The sequence below is a fragment of the Elephantulus edwardii genome, unplaced genomic scaffold (assembly GCF_000299155.1).
Source record: "Elephantulus edwardii isolate Elephantulus edwardi_28Jun2011 unplaced genomic scaffold, EleEdw1.0 scaffold00048, whole genome shotgun sequence".
Taxonomy (NCBI): Eukaryota; Metazoa; Chordata; class Mammalia; order Macroscelidea; family Macroscelididae; genus Elephantulus; species Elephantulus edwardii.
This window is the reverse complement of record NW_006399798.1, coordinates 3213777-3231144: the sequence shown is the minus strand read 5'-3', so window position 1 is coordinate 3231144 and position 17368 is coordinate 3213777. Positions and strand designations below refer to the sequence as shown.

Sequence of the window (17368 nt, the reverse complement as noted above, 5' to 3'; positions counted from 1 at the left end):
CATTCGAGAAGTGATTTTTATGTAGACTATAGGAGTGGCATCCGCTTCCTAAACAACATGCCTCTGGAAACTCTCTGGACTTTGAGAAACGATAGTTATCAAAAGGCTTCAGGTCTTCTGTTCATGGGGTTGCTGTGAGCCATACTTGACTTGATGGTAGTCACAACAGCGATAACAATGGACGTATTATGGCTTAGTAATAAAAAGAACCCAATTAACAAATGGATAAAAGATCTGAACAGCTATTTCTCCAAAGGTATACAAATGAGCAATTAGTGTACAAAATTATGCTCAATATAATTAAGCCTTACGAAATCCCATTGTCCCATGGACTTTTTTTTTCCATTTGAAAACAATTCATTGCTTTTTCTCCCAAAGTTTTGTGGATTTACACACATAAAAAAAGAATCAAAATGTACAGATAGCTCAGTTCAGTCTGCAGGTCAGAGGAGAATGGGCCTCCGTGGTGGTTGTCGGCTGATGCACCCGAGTTTGCCGGCCGAGATGCCCTGACACTCCCCCAAGTTTGTCTGGATGCTTCTAGAGATGTATTCCCTACTCCTCACCCACCATCTCACCAGGATCAGCAAATCACTGGAATGATAGAGCTTGATTTGGGGTTTTGTTTTGTCCTCCCGTCATAAAATGAAACATTTAAGCTCATTTACAAACAAAAAAGGTCAATCAATTCCTTTTGTTCTGCTTTTACTTTACACAAAGCTTCACATTCAACCTGATGCCTTTCCAGCGGAATTTTCTTTTGTTATCAGTGCTTGAAGTTCCTGTTGCTGGGCTGCTCTCTGCTTTGCTGTAGATTTGAGCATGTTCTCGGCACTGATAGCCTTCACCTTTTCGTTTTCTGCTTCTTTTACAAGTTGGTCAATGAGGCAGATTAAACCACCAACTATTTTTTGAAACTGGCTGCTTCTGCCCACAAAGTCCTTGCCTTCTTCCTGGAGCTCTGTTGTCTGCGGGGTGACCTCTGGGCCCAGCACCCTCAGCTTGTTCAGCTCACCAGTGCAGCCCTGCCTCACCCAGGACGTCCTTGGCACAGCTGAAGGCCCAGCGGCGGTGGCGCGCTGAGGTCCGGGATGGGGTCTGCGGCAGCTTCTCTCTCCGGACAGTGACACTCAAACTTCCTGCTTCTATCTGCTGGTGCCATGGCTACAAGGCCTCTTCACCCATGACTGCCCCATGGACTCTTAATCATTGTGTGCTGTTGAGTTGAAAATGACTCATAGCTGAGCCTCCGGCAGGTTTTCAGAGACAATTAATTATACGAGAGGAGATTGCCCATTTTTCTCCAGCAGGGCAGCTAGTGGATTTGAACCACGTGCCTTTGGGATTGCAGGGTGGCTTCTTACCACTGAGCCACCAGTACTCCTTTAACCACTTGGGAAATGCAAATCAAACCCAGTGAGACTTTTCACTCAAATCACAAGCAAAAGTTAAGCAAACAGAACAAAATCTAAGCGAGATCTCACACCCAACGATGACTCCAGTCAGGCCCACGATGACAAGTGCTGCCCGCCACGAAGATTTCCACACATTCCTGGGACGATTGCAAAATGCTGCAGCACACAGGAAAACAACTGGAAGGCTTCTCGAAAGGCCAAGCAGAAAGCGAACCATATGACCCAGAAATTCCACTCCTAGATATTTTACTCAAGAAAAATGAAACCATGTGTTCACGCAAAAACTGGCACAGGCATTTTCATAGCGGTGTTATTCACAGTAACGAGAAAGTGGAAAAAACCCAAACGTTCAACAGCGGATGGGTGGATAAACAGAGTTGAATATAGACACTCGCCGGAATATTAGTGATCAGAAGGCAAGGAGTTGTGATGGACACGTGCTATGATCGATCTTGGAGAGACTGTGGGGTGTGCAGGACGGTAGTCACAGGAAAACACAAACCGTGTGATTCTGTTTCTAGGAAACGCCCAGGACAGGCAGTTCATAGAGTAGCTTAGCAGCTACCAAGTACTGTGGGTTGGGGAGAATGAACAGAGGCCACTATGACACAAAGTAATGACAATGTTGTAAATGGTTATAGCGATGACTTCACAGCTCTGTAACTATACTAAAAACCAGTGCTTTGTACACTTTAAATAGGTGAGCTGTATGTTACATAACTTATGTATCAGTGAAGTTATATGTTGTTGTTATGTGCTGTCGAGTCCACTATGACTCATCTCCACCCTGTGAACAGTGGCTGTGAACCCTGCCCTGCCCTGAACCAGCTTCACTCTCTCCAACACACCTCCCCTCTTGCCCCAGTCACTGTGTTAATCTATCTCACCCAGGGTTGTGTTCTCTTGCACTTTGTCTCTCTGGGGGTAACGGAGTCACTGCCCTGCACCGGGACAAGGCCTGGCAACCCCTGGCCTGGCCTCATAGCCCACCTCACTGTGGGAGACTGACGTCCAGAGTGACCAAGAGCTGGCAACTATCAGGCCTTCTGGGCCTTGGCAGGATGTGGGAACCCCAGCCACCCAAGCCATTACATCTGTATGTTTGCTTGTCCTAAGGTATATTCCTAGGGGTATCATTTACCTGCCATTTGCTTGTACTGGGGAAGTGTCTTTGCGTGTTGCTGCTCTTAGTAGCTTAAATATGTTTGCTTGTCTGTCATCTGCTGTCTTAGGTAGAACGCTTGTCTGTCAGATATTGTATTAAAGCCGAGATCCCAGATTGAGACAGACTAGGAAGAAGTTACATATAGTTCTATAGAGAAATACAGATAAAACTAAACAAAATAAGAATGCACAGTGACTTCTCTGTGTAGAGCAAGGAAGGCTTGCAGCTCCTAGGGCCTGACCTCCAGGACCAGGCTGGGCTTCGGACGAGGCCAAGAGTCAGGGACCAGAGACATGAGCTGGGAGGGTCAGAGCTAGTTTTTCCAAGAGCATTATTGAGCAAACAGTCTGCAATCGCCAGCAGATGAGATCACTTAAGTGCAAAAAGGCTGACTCAGGTGCCATGGGGAACATTCCAGAAGGAACAGCCCAATCAAGGAGCACGCTTGCTTTTCTGAATTCCCTTCACAGCTGGGCTAGGCGTTGGAAAAGGCGTGTTGACCTCAAGCGTCCCAATCTCAGCTGGCCCTGGTAACCAGCCCCTCCCAGGGTGGGAAGGAGCACAGCAAATTTCTCGTTATGTAGCCAGCCACCAGAGAACAGGGAATTTCTACTTTTCTTCATGTAACAGATTGAACTGTGTCCTCTCATAAGATATGCTGTAAATCCTATCCTCTGTATTCAGGTGGTTACAATCCTGTTTGGGAATGGATTATTTTTGTTAGGTTCATGGTGGAGGGCTACATGTGTGTTTCAAGGTGTAACAAATAACTCATTTTGGAGCTGAATCATAGCTGACCCTCCAGCAAGTTTCAGAGGCTGTAAATCATAAGGAAGAGATTGCCCATCTTCCACAGAGCACCTGGTGGGTTCGAACCACCTGGTCTGTGCTTGGCTCCATAATTCCTTGACCACTAGGCCAACAGACCAGCATTTTAAGGTATAAAGGAGACATAAAAAATGAATAAAGAAGCTAAGATGGAGGAAGAAAGATGCCAAGTCGTAAGAAGTATTGATGGGAAGGGAGCTCTGGTGGCCTAGTGGCAAGAAGCTATACTGCAATTCCAGAGGTACGCAGTTCAAATCCACCAGATGCTCTGCTGGAGAAGGAGGGGCAATCTCCTCCTGTACCAGTCAGATCTGATTTGAAGGCACACACACACAAAATAATAAAATTTTAAAAAAATTTTTTTAAAAAAAGAAGTGTTTATGGGAAACCCATGCTAGAGTTATCAGAAAAAAAATCTAATAACTATGCTTTTGATGTTCCAAGAGATAAGGGTGGGTGGAGGACATGACTCTCGAAGAGCCAAGCAGACTCAAGATGTGAAAAACAAAAGAATTGAAGACTTTGTGGATACATATAACAGAATTAAAATTATTCTAAAAGCCGACAGTGTCAGTGTAAGAAAGAGCATCAGGCAAGAATTTTTCTGTTTGTTATCTGTGTTTTTTTTAAAAAGACAGTTTACTGGTAAACAGACACTTAGTTAACATATGACTGAGGAATAGCAGTTATGAAAAGGTAAATATTTTGATATGTTGTTGTTGTTATGTGCCGTTGAGTCACTTGCGACTCATAGTGACCCCATGTACAGCAGCCCTAAATCCTGCTCTGTCCTGTGCCAATCGCACTGTCTCTGACACACCCACCCCCATTACCCCAGTCACTGAATCAATCCACCTCATAGAGGGTCTTCCCCTCCTGCGCTGACCCTCCACCCTCCCAAGCATGACGTCCCTCTCCAAGGACCTGTCTCTCCTTACAACATGTCCAAAGTATGTTAGACGGAGCCTCAGAATCCTTGCCTCCAAGGAGCAGCCTGGTTTGACCCTCTCCAGGATGAATCTGTTTCCTAGCAGTCCATGGTACCCTCAATACTCTTCTCCAGCACCTCAGCTCAAAGGCCTCAATTCTCCTTCTATCCTCCCTAGTCATTGTCCAACTCTCTGATGCATAACAACTGATTGCAAAAACCATGGCCTGTATCAGGCGGACCTTAGTCTCTAGAGAGACACTGTTGCTCTTGAGTCCAAATAATTATGTTTTATAAAATTAACCAGCATGGAACTATGCCCACCATTTCCCTGTCTTTCTGGATCCCCGCCCTATATAGGACAACAGTAACAATTTGGTGCTGTTACAAATGAGCACCACACGTCTGTCCGTCTGCCTTACTGCCGTTCGTGGGTTGCTGTGATGCTGGAAGGTGGACCACCAATGTTCCAACTACCAGCAGGGTCACCCAGGGTGAGCAGCTTACAGGGGAGCTTCCAGAGTAAGACAGACGAGGGAGGGAGCTCCGATGATCCAGTGGTAAGAAGCTGCGCAAAATTCCAAAGGCACGTGGTTCGAATCCACCAGCTGCTCCACATGAGAAGGATTTGCAATCTCCTCCCGTATGATTGACCGCCTCTGAAAATCCACTGGGCGTCAGCTCTGCGTTGGATTTGACTCACTGATGTACAACAACAATGACAAGTAGGAAAAAGGACAGGCCGTCCGCTTCTGGAACATCAGGCCTGTGAAAACACGATGGGCAGTGGGAGAGCATGGCTGGATGCAGGGCCAGACGACTAGCCCCCTCAGCTTGAGAAGCACTAAAAATGCAACGGGCACGAACTGACTCCTCAAAGCAGAGTCTTGTGTAATGAGGCCAATGAAGCAAAGCCTGCACCCAGTGAGGGGCCTCCATTCATTGATGAGGTCAGACCCAAAGAGAAGAGAAACCGCTGCAAACATCTGTTAATACAATGCACGAAGCAGGACTGTAGGACAATTGGAAGTTGTCGAAAGCGAAACGGAACACGTAAAGATCAACAACATTATAGTGAGTGGAGATAGACTAGGATTGGCCGTTTTGAATCAGTCACATGACCTGCTATGCCAGAAATCACAAATTGAAGGGGAATGGTACGGCATTCATTGCCAAAAAAGAGCTTTTCAAGATCTCTCCTGAAGTACAAAGCTGTGAGTAAAGGAGATGATTCATTGTCAAGGAAAACCTGTTAACACGAGTATTATTCAAATGTGCGCACCACCCACAAAAGCCAAAGGGGAAGAAATGGAGAATTTCTACCACCTTTTGCATCAACCATGCGATCAAGATACACTAACAATAATTGGTGGCTGGAATCAAAGGGCTGGTAAGTAGAAGCAGTGGCCTTGGCGACGGAGATGAGGCCAGAGATGGCATGACAGACCCTTTGACAAGAAATGATTCATTCACCGCAAATGCTATTCTCAAAAAAACAAAACACAACACAGCACAACAACCGTAATGGTGGCTGTACACATAGACTTCACTTGAGTTATCTGCCACTGAAGAGGCACAGATTGTGAACAAAACTGTTATCAAAACTGGACCACAAGAGCCACACAAAACATTTAAATAGCATTTTCCCCCCTTTTAGCCCCAAACAAAAACCAGTCCAACGGTCTGTCAACCGGAATGCAGATAAATTGCCGTATCGTGAAACATGGTTAAACTCTTATTTGTCTGCCAATCAAATGGTTATTGGTTTGAATCCACCCCGTGGTTCCCGGAAACAAAGGCCTGGTACTTTGCTTTGGTGAAGCTTATAGCCCAAAAACCCCTCTGGGGCGGTTCTGTTCTGTCGCCTGGGGTCCCTGTGAGTCGGAGTTGACTCAGCAGCACTGTAACCAATAGAGAATATTGTTGTTGTTAATGTGCCGTCGACTCATAGTGACCCTGTGTACAACGGCTCTGAACCCTGCCCCGTCCTGAGTCAGTCGCTGTCTCTGACCCACCAACCCCCTTAACCCCAGTTACCGTGTCAATGCATCTCATCCAGGTCTTCCTCTCCTGCTCTGTCCCTCCACTCTTCCAAGCATGATGTCCTTCTCCAAGGACTTGTCCCTCCTGGCCACGTGCTCAAAGTCTGTGAGACGGATCTTCAAAATCCTCACCTCCAGGGATAAACTTGTTTTCTCCGTCTCAAGGACAGACCTGTTTGTTCTCCCGGCTGTCCACGGTGTGTTCAACACTCCTCTCCAGCACCACAGCTCAAAGGCAGGCTTAAGTCATCCTTAGTTACGTCCAGCTCTCTCGTACATGACAATTGTGAAGACCATGGTCAGGGTCAGGTGCGTCTTAGTCCCAGCCTTAAAAATGAGCAAATTTCAACTACACTTAGCAACAGGATGGCGCTCTCAGATGTGATGGGAAATAGGGAGAGAGGGGAAGGAGGGGGAACTGGAATGTATAAGTGTACCTACCGCATTATTCCATTTACATCCATTTTAGTAAACAGGCAGGGCCGAATGATGATTTTAAGGTGTGGATTATTAAGGGAAGATGGGAAGCAGTTGCGTTGAAGCTGGAAAGCACGTTCCTGTTGAGTTGGAGCACTCACAGCTGGCTCTTGTTTTCAGGAGATTGCCTGTCTTTCTCACCTGCGGCGGCTGGTGGATTGGAGCCACCGGAAAAGTGGTACCTTTGGCTTGGCAGCCCTACCCCACCAGAACTTCCCTTCTCAGGAAGGATGAGCATTGAGATTAGGGGGCTTCAGTGGGAACGCTGGGCCACGCTCTACTTCTTGCCTGGGCTGGTGGTTACCGGGGTGTTTCCTTTGTGATAATGTGTCAGGCCTATGTTTCTGCTTTGTAATCTTTTCTCTCCATAGGCTGGAGTTTACTCTAAAAGGAGGTTAAAGAAAAGGAGAGAAATAGGACCACAGTGGGAAGCGGCAGTTCAGACTGGAAGACATGGGGTCATGGGCTTTTAGGATTCTCTGTAATTCCCTGTGGGCTGGTCAGTCCTCGCCCTGGGAGCGGCCTGAGGGCGTCTGCCCCACAGCGAAGACGAAGACGCAGGGCTGGAGGAAGGAAAGCGGCTCCACCCTCGATCTTTATGAGATAACTGCACACTGGAATGACGCAGGCCTGTGAAAAATAAAGGGGTAGAAGCACATGTTGCCCCAGAGCCAGCTGAGTACACTGTGGTCAAGGGAACCGTTGACTAAAGGAGAATCCAAAGCAGAAAGCAGTAAAGAGGACAGGGAGGAGAATTTTGTTCAGGGAGAAGGCACAGTTCGCTGAGAGGCGATATCGTCACACGGAAAGAGATCTAGAAAGACCGTGACACGCACTTCTTTTTAAAACAGAAATCACTTGAGCTTCCAAGAAATGTCAGAATGGGAACTTTGAATGACACAATGACTCCATTAATGGACAGCTGCATATTGCGTTCCAAGCACATAAGCAACAAATATGGCAAGGACTCCTTGAAAGCGGTGTTTCCAATCAAGGCTGATACTTGTTGCCGAGCTCACTGGGCCTCCTGGTTGCTGTTCGGTGCTGTCAAGTGGGAACCGACTCGTGGCCCATCCTCCAGCGCATTTTCAGAGGCTGCTGTCAAGAGTCCATCTTTTTTCCTACAAGCAGCGGGTGGATTCGAACCTCCTGCTTGTGGTTGTCAGCACACCTCGTCACCCACTAGGCCATCAGAGTTCATGGAGGCAGATTGAAGCCTGGCCCCATTTCCCATCCTCACCCTGTTCAAGCCCATTCTAGGCCCTGTGTCTGTCCTGCCTGGTGAAGGGATTCCTCTTTGGCTGAACTTCGAGCTTCCCCAGCACGATGTCTGTCCCAAGGCCTGGCACCTCCTCCTCCTGCCGCTAAGGACCCTGGGGTTGGACTTTGTCCGAGAGGGACCTGTGTGTTGTTCCGGAAGCTCAGCCCTCCTCATCCACACCGTGATCCTAGGCATTGGTTCGTCCTCAGTCTCCCTTCCTTATTGTCCAACTTTCAGATGCAGAGGGAGCAACTGTAAATACCACAGCGTGGGCCACGGAGGCATTCGTCTTTAGGATTTTCCAGCCAGAAGTGACAAACCAACGTGCGATTAAATTGGAGACCAAGCGGAAGACAAGAGCAGCGTCGCCTGCAGAAGGGCTGCTGCCACCAGTTGCCTCCAACATACAGGGTCACCAGAACAGGACCAAGAGCCACAGCGTTCCTGCGACCAGCTGGGGACCAGATCGTTGGAATCTGTAAGGGTTTCGCCGGCTGACTTCGGGAAGAGATCGCCAGGCCTTTCATCCACACCCATCTTAGTCTGGAAGTTCTGCTGTAAGTTGTTCAGCACCAGGTTGTTGAGACGTGATTTTCTTTCTCCTGAGGAGATGCTGGGTGGGTTCAAACCACCAACCTTCTGGTTAGCGACTGTGTGTTTACCGACCGTGTCACTCGGGCTGCCTGGGACGTGAGTGTCACCACCGACAGACGTGTGATGGTGTTGTGTGAGGTGTGTTGGCCAGGGATTGAATCCCACGTCTCCTGCTCAGAAAGGGAGAGTCCTTCCTACAGAGCCCCCAGTGGCCCCTCCGCAGGGCTGATGAGGACCCGGAAATTACAGTTACATGCAACCTGATGAAAACGCAAGTGCCACGCGTGAAAACCTGTGGGATTGAAGGAAAGTCATTCTCAGAGGGAAGCAGATCCTCTTAACTGCATTTACATGGAAACCAGAAAGATTCAAAGGTAAGTCAACCAAGCAGTCTAATTTTCATACCAGGAAAAGAACAACAAAACAGTTCCAAGGAAAACAGGTGCAGAGAAGATGAAAGTAGAAATTGGAGGGACAGAAAACAAATACAAAGAAAACTAAATCGAGAGTGTGGTTTGGTGTTTTTTTTTTTTTTTTAAAGACAAAATTGACAGTTTTTTAGGATCCAAAAGGAGGATAATTAAAGAGAGGGACATAAAAGAGATTTTAAAATATGGTTACAGCCTTTCTACGAAGATGGCGCCGAAAGCCAAGAAGGAAGCCCCTGCCCCTCCCAAAACTGAAGCCAAAGCAAAGGCATTAAAGGCCAAGAAGGCGTCCTGAAGGGCATCCACAGCCACAAAAAAAAAGAAGATCCGCACGTCACCCACCTTCCGGCAGCCTAAGATGCTGAGACTCTGAAAACAGCCCAAATACCCCCAGAAGAATGACCCCTGGAGAAACAAGCTTGACCACTATGCCGTCATCAAGTTTCCCCTGACCGCTGAGTCAGCCGCGAAGGAGACAGAAGATAACACATTTGTGTTCATTGTGGATGTCAAGGCCAACAAGCACCAGATCAAACAAGCTGTAAAGAAGCTCTGTGACATTGATGTGGCTAAGGTCAACACTTTGATTAGGCCTGATGGAGAGAAGAAGGCCTGTGTTCTACTTGCTCCTGATTGTGATGCTTTGGATGTTGCCAACAAAATTGGGATCATCTAAACTGAGTCCAGCGGGCTAATTCTAAATATAAATTTTTCTCACCAAAAAAATTAAAATAAAAATATGGTGACAAACAGATTCTTCACATTTAAAAAGCTCCATGAAGTGGACATTGCTCTTGCAAAACTGTGGTTCTCAAACCAGACCAAGAATAAGGAGAGAAATCTGAACAGATCACTAAGCAAAAAGATCGTGAAATAGTAAAATTCTTCCTCCCGAAGAATTCTTGGTGCTGCATGAGCCGGAACCCCGCTCAGAACAAAGACGCCACGCTTGGCAGGACTGGAGAGCTCTCTCCCTGACCTGAGTGCAGGGACAAGCTTCATGGCCAAGAGAAAAGAGTGCAGGACGTGGGGGCACCACCACACACTGCACCATGCTCAGATGAAGATGCCCCAAGAGGGGCCTGGGGGTCCCTGGGGGAATGCCCTTCCGTCGTGCTCTGCAGTGTCTTCACTGGAAGCAGAGTGCCAGGCCTTTCTTCCTAGTCTGTCTTAGTTTAGAAGCTGTGCTGGCACCGGCAGCACTGGGGGGACTGAAGGGAGGGGGCGGCAGAAAGCCAAGCAGGCTGGTGGGAGCCCAGGTTTCCCTCTGGCATGGCAGAGGTAACACGAGGTAACAGGAGGCCACCCCCAACACCAGCCTAGTGGCATAGCTTGACCACCGTGTAGACATGGAGTTGCCAGATTCAGCAAATAAAAAACACAAGGGCCCAGTTACATTTGAATTTCAAATAAGCAAGGAGTAATTTTCAGTATAAGAATATCCCATTTGTTGTTTATTTGGAATTCAAATTCAGCCGGGCCTGCTGTATTTTATCTGGAAACCCTACAGGGTGAGAGTTTAAGAGGCTTAGCCAGGCCTTAGGAGGCCTGGAGACGCAGAGGCAGACATGGGGATCTCCAGGGTCAGCCTGACTCCAGAGAGACCAGGAACCACAGGGACCCCGGGGAGCAGGCAGTGTCTGTGAGGACCACGCTGAGGGCCACAGTGTAGGTCCCCATCCCTGACCAGTCCCTGTCCATGGGAGACGTGCAGCCCCTGCACCTCCTGCTGCCCCCGACCAAGGAGACCTGTGTGAGAAGGAGCAGAGGGGGCCTGGGCATACTTTCCCCAGAGGCTTAGCATCACTCAAACACTGTTCATGTTCTATCCAAGAACTATGTTTTCACCTGGCTGGGAAGGAACTGAAGATCCTGATGATGCAATGGTTAACACACTAGAAGATTGAAGGTTTGAGTCCACCCAGGTGTGCCACAGAAGAAAGTTGTGGCAATTTGCTTTTGAAAAATCATCCACTACAATACCCCCCGGGGCACATCTCCATCTGCACAGGTGGGTCCTCAGGAATTGGCATTGACTTGATGACAACTGGCCAGGCAGGAACGTCTCTGTATGTGTCAGACAAACAACAACCCCACAGCGGCTGAGAGGACCCTCCAGGGGGATTCTGAGGTTGAAACTCTGAGATGGAGACCTGGCTGGTGGATTTGGAGCAACTGGTAGATTCAAACCACTGACTTTTCAGTTAACAGCCTGACACATTACACACGATTCCACCAGTGTCCCCGATGTATTAGAACTTAAAATACCAAACACTTGGTTGTGGAAAGCTGACATCTGTAGCAGAGCCGTAGCTCCATTTCCGTTCTTGATGTAAGTTCACGTGACATTTGCCTTTTACATTGCCTGCGGGAAGAATGTCATTGAAAGTAGGGAGGAGCAACTTGACCTCTACACTTGAACCAAGGAGCAGTCAACTCATCTGGGTGTCCTTAATGATTTATGAAAAATAGCCGTCTGGAAGAATCTGTTCTGGAAAACAATGTACTAGAATTTTGTAAATTAATTAGTGTAATTAAAAAAAACTAAAAATAACCTCATGGCCATGGGCCTAATGGCCAAGTAGCCTGAGCCCCAGACCAACCCTATAAGCCTTTGTCTGTTGCAGGTGCCATCAAGTTGAGCAAGACCCACAATGACCCTCATAATCTCTGACACGTGAGCCCATCGATGGATGGAGTCAAGCCATCTCATTGAGAGTCTTCCCCTGTGTCCTGGTCGCAGCCCTTTGCTCTCTCTGTAGACCTGTTTACCACAGTGATAGACTGTGCCCATGACCAATAGGGTCTCAGGGTGGCTTCCTTTGTCCTCATGTCAGAGGTTTAGGGGGTCTGGACACCATGATCTTCCTCAATACAGGATGATTTCTCTTTGTCCTGTTTAAAGCTTAATTAAAGGCCTCCATAGAATATGTTTAAGAGCTGTCCACAGCTTCCCTTTTCAGCAGGAAGTAGCTAAGAGAATGCGCCATCCCCTTTTCCTTATGACTCAGGGTGAAGTCTCTCTCAGGGAGGAGTGATAGGGAATGGCAAAGGACACACTGACAAAGAAGATTAATCAGAACTGGCTTTGACAAGCACTGTGGCATTTGGACAAGAACAAACTGGGAGGAGGGTAGAGAGAATGGTGCAGCGGTGAATGAATGGAAACCCAAAATCTCTGTAAATGTTTATGAAAATTAATAAAATATAATTATAGGAAAAAAAAAGAGCTCTCCAGGTGCTCTGGTGGCCTCCTAATAAGAAGCTATGCTGCAATCTCAAAGGCACATGGTTCAAATCCACCCATGGAAGAATTATGAGCAATTTCCTTTCATGTGATTTACAGCCTCTGAAAACCCACCGGAGGGTCAGCTGTGGGTTAGTTCCAATTCAGTGGCACGCACCACCACCACCACCACGAGGTGCTGTGGGTAAAAGTTCTTGACTGCTAACTGAAAGATCAGTGGTTCAAAGCCACCTGTGGTTCTGAGTGAGGAAGATGTCCCAGAACCCACGTGGAGGTAGTGGGTTTGGTGTAGAAGACCCTGGAATGTGTGTTGGGTCAGTTCCCTCTCCGTACCACAGACTGACTGCCACAGATTTACTGCCTCTGAGAGGGTCAGCGAGGGGTCAGTTCCAGCCTGGTGGTTCACAACAACAATGACAACAATCCCGTGCCCACGTTATGAGACAATCCCACCAGCCTCGCTTCCAAGCCGTATCCTGGCTGTGTGTCTTCTGAGAGCAGTTTGTTCCCTTGGCAATCCGTGCACGTTCAGTGTTCTTCATCAACACCGCGATTCCAAGGCACCGATTCTTCTTTGGTCTTTCTTACTCATTTTCTAACGCTCACATGCAGTTGAAGCAACTGAAAATATCGTGGCTTAGATCAGACACACCTCAGTCTTTAAACGAACGCCTTTGTGCATTGGCACTTTGAAGAGGTGCCTTTAATGTTTTGATGAATTTGAATCTAGGGTGTGTTTTATCCCTCTTGGAACATATGTATATGTATGTTGTTAGACGCTGAGTCAGCTGCTGCTGCTGGCTTGGGAAGACCTAGTTCAAGGCAGATGAAACAGAGTGGCATTTCCTGTCCTCACCTGGCCACAGGGGAGAAGCTGCATGACCCAGTGGTGTCCTCCCTGCCCTGCAATCCACTTCCTTAGCAGTGACAGCCTAGGGACTGTTCTACTCTGTCACATGGGTGAGGTGGAATGCCACCCCTTTCCAACTGCCCAGAGGCTGGAGCCCCACAAGGAGAAGGGGGCTTTGTGAGGTCTTGCACGCCCCCACACCCATGAGACTGACCTGGTGTGAGGATCCTGATAGCTGGCAGTCTGTAGCCAGGCCTGACCACGCATCCCCGCCTTCCGGGTTAATGGGTGCTTGGGGTCTCCTCAAGTTCAAAATTTGAGGCAATACCAAGGCGGCTTCCAGCATGCTTGGCAACCGCGACTTGGCCTGCGGGGGACGAGGACAGCTGCTGGGGCTACTTCTGAGTCTCCACTGGGAATACTGAGTCAGGGAGATTTAGGTGTTATCAGTGTAAATGTAGAAAATTCCATGAAAACTTGTAAGCCAGAATTCAGTAAAGGTAAGACACAGGTATCATTCATTCATGTGTGAAGAATTTTCTGAGGCTTCTTAAACCCATAAGATAATTTACCAAGTCAAACTTACAGTCTAACTGAACACCGGAATAGAGCCCTCACAGACACAGTTCAAAACAGTCATAGTTCTGGGGAAGGAGCTCGATGACATCGAGTTTGGGGCTCCGTGTGTGTGTGTGTGTGTGTGTGTGTGTGTGTGTGTGTGTGTGTCCTCTTTATAAGGGCTTCTGCAAATGGGGCTGTAGACTATTAAGAAAAACAAAAAGTAGAGATCACACACAGCATTTTTAGGGCAGGGACCTCCAGAGGCAGGAAGGAGCTTTGTGACAGAAAGAGAGAGAAGGAGAGAGGGGGTGGGGGAGAGAGAGAGAGAAAGACCGCTCCGCAGAGGCCCATCTTCCCAGGCCGCTGTCCTTGAGTGTCCTGCTTCCCCTCCGCAGATCTCCACTCAGCTTGGTTTTGAATGTCTTCCAGGTCCAGGACGTGAGGTCCCCACCCCTCACCCCATCTCATCCTGACACATCCCTCGCCTCTAAGCTTGGGGCCAGCGTGGTGGCCGCAGTGCTCAGATCTGAGAGTGCGATCTGAGGAGACACTCTGCCTCCCTACCACCAGCTCCAGGGTCTGGTCCTTGTCTTTCTCTGTGTTCTGGCCATACCGGGCGGGGGAGGAAACGGATAAACGTAAAAATTGTCTTGTCTGCTTGAACTTCAACGATCCTCACTCTCCTAGGAAACGTAGCCATTCTAATCTTCTAAGTGTGTTAAGACATTGTCTGGCTCACAGCCCACTAAGATCTTTATCACTTGTTCACATTTATATCTGTCTGAGAAGACTGATATTTATCTTTTTTAATAATAGGAAATTATTTTTTAATAGAGACTAGACAAATTGTCTTATTTCCCTAAACCTAGACCTAATTGTCTTATTTCCCTAAACCTAGACCTAACCAAACCTGTTCTTACCTAGTTGATTCCAATTACTAGATATTATAAAGGGGAGCTTTAGTGGCCTAGAGGTAACAAGCTGTGCTGCAATCCCAAAGGCACATGGTTCGAATCCACCAGCTGCTCCACAAGAAAAGGATGCACAGTCTCCTCCCTTGGGATTAATTGTCTCTGAAAACCTGCTGGAGAGTCAGCTATGGGTCAGTTCTGACTCGATGGCAAACAACAACCAGGGTGATAGGGCAGGACAGCACTGCGCGTGGGTTTCTAAGGCTGCAAATCGTTGGAAGGAGACAGCCTCATCTTTCCCCACCTGGGGGCTGGGGGCTGGAACTGCAGGTTTTTAGGCAGTGGTCATCCTGATTACCCAGAGCTGCTATATCACCACTCAGAATACTACACGGAGGCCACTCTGAGAACAGAGATGAGGTGATTCTCTCAATCCAGGAGCCCGAGACTTCAGGGTCTGACTCTGGAGCGAGAGTCTTCTCCATTTATCCCAACTTCCAACAGCTGCAGCAGTCCTTGGGTTCCTGGCTGTACCTGCTATGGACCAACATGGTCTGCCCCAGGATCTCTCTCTCTCTCTTTTTAAAACTATTTCCCCCCATTGTTGCAGATTTTCTTCCCTCCTCCCTCTCCCCCAGCGCACCCCACAATGCACCCCTGTTCCAGATTATTGTCATACATATAATGTCTGATCATGTGCCCCTTTTGGACAGTTCTTCCCTCATCTGTTCTACTGCAATGGTCATTATCTATCCACTCTTTTCCCATTCTCGCCCCAATCTCTCCACGTCTGCCCTTTTTTGGAATAGTGGTGCTATGTGGTGTTTGTCATTTTGTGACTGGGACATTTCACTCGGCATAATATCGTCAGGTTCCCCCCAATATGTGTAATGTTTGATGAGTTCATTGTTTTTCAGTGCTGCATAATATTCCATTATGTGAATGACCATAGTTTTTTTATGCACTCATTCGCTGATGGGTTCAGGGTTAGCTCTTGTTTATTCTACTCACTCACTCATCGTGGTGGAGGGGGAACTAACTCATAGCTCCCAGCGGGCTTTCGGAGTTTGTAAATCACATCTTTCTCCCACGAAGTGGATGGTGGATTCGAACCAGCTTTCTCTAGAGAGGCAGTACAAGGTCATCACAAACGAAAATCTCTATTTCCAGGTAGAGTCACCTTCACAACTACGATGTTATTGTTGATTGTCTTCGAGCCCAGCACGACTCATAGTGACCCTGTGAACAAAAGGCCTGAAGTCCCTCTACAACTATGGACACTTATCAAAGTTCATGGAGTTTCATGTTATTTAGGAAATGGGTGCACAACTATAGGGGTTAGAATTTCAACACATGACTTTGGGAGACGAGAGTGGACTGAGTTGGGGCCTTTTCACCCTGAGGAAATTGCCTAATCGCTGAGATGAACCTTGATGAGCTTTTCTGGACAAGAAAGACTAGAAACCTGCAGGACAGAGCCTCCCGGAACCGCAGGGGCAGGCTCCGCCCCTCGCCCAAGGCCACGCCCCCGCCAGCGGCTTCACGCCTCTTATGGGTCCAGTTCTCCGCCAAGGTCCCGCCCCCCGCCACCGCATAGTCCACTGGCCCCACCCCAGGCCCCTCCCCAGACTCCGCCCCCAGGGCCTCCGTGGGTACAAAGTCCTCGCTGTGCGCTGCGGGCTCAGAGCCGAGTAGAGGTGGGGCTGAGCCAATCCGAGAGAGGCGGCCGTGCTGCTCAGCTCCTATTGGTTGGAGACCGGGGAGGGGCGGGGTCTTTCCTGCGATTGGACGGCTCCTTTGCTCCTGGTTGACCCAGCAATGGAGGCCCCGGCGACTCGGGGGGCTGCGAGGCGGGGCGAGCGGCGGCTGCGCGGGGGGACCCAGCGGAAGGCGGACCCCGAGGACCCCGAGGGCCGGCCAGGGCGGGCTCCGAAGCGGCGCCGTCCGCGGCCCGAGACAAGGTGAGCGAACTGGCCCGGGGCTGCCCTCCGAACCCCCGGGACCCCGGGTGGGACTCGTGGACCCGGGCCGGTGACCTCCGCCGCGGGGTGCAGGAGCGAGGGCTGCCGGATCGGAGCGTCCACAGCGCGAGGACAGCCGCTGTCACCCCCTGTCTGCCCCTCCTGGTCGTGGGGGCTGTGCAGACCTCGCACTGAAGTCGGGGTCCACCTCCGGTCAGACCTGTCAGAAGGCTGACCCACGTGGCCGCGCTGGGAGCCCGGGGCGCACGCTGCTTCCTGCAGGCTGATCACCAGCCTCAGCTTCCTCATCTGGGAAATGGGTCAGCGAGCCTGTCTCCCCAGGCTGATCTGCGGACCGATGCCCGCTTTGATCTGATGATTAATACCCGTCCCCTCCGGCTGCCCTTCTCTGCGCGGGACCCTAGCTTTCATCTGAGAAGTGGGTCAATGACGCCTTCCTTCCAGGATTCGGACCTGTGTACTTACTGGATCCTACCTTGTCTGTGAAATGGCTTAATTAGCACCTGTCCCCTAGGGCTGCTGACCTCTGCTCAGATCCTAGGAATTGTTAAATGCTTGCTGACCATGTAATTAAGAGAACTAATGTTTGAACCGGGTTGAAATGAGGCTGATTTCTGGAGGGGGTGATATTTAAAGTGAGAATGGAGGAAGGAGGGAGAAGCAGTGGGGAGAACAGAAC

General features: G+C 49.0%; 1 pseudogene; it reads right to left on the bottom strand.

Annotated features, from left to right (window-relative positions):
• Positions 1-664: 664 nt before the first annotated feature.
• LOC102869426 lies at positions 665-16977 on the bottom strand (annotated as a pseudogene).
• Between the last annotated feature and the right edge of the window lie 391 nt (positions 16978-17368).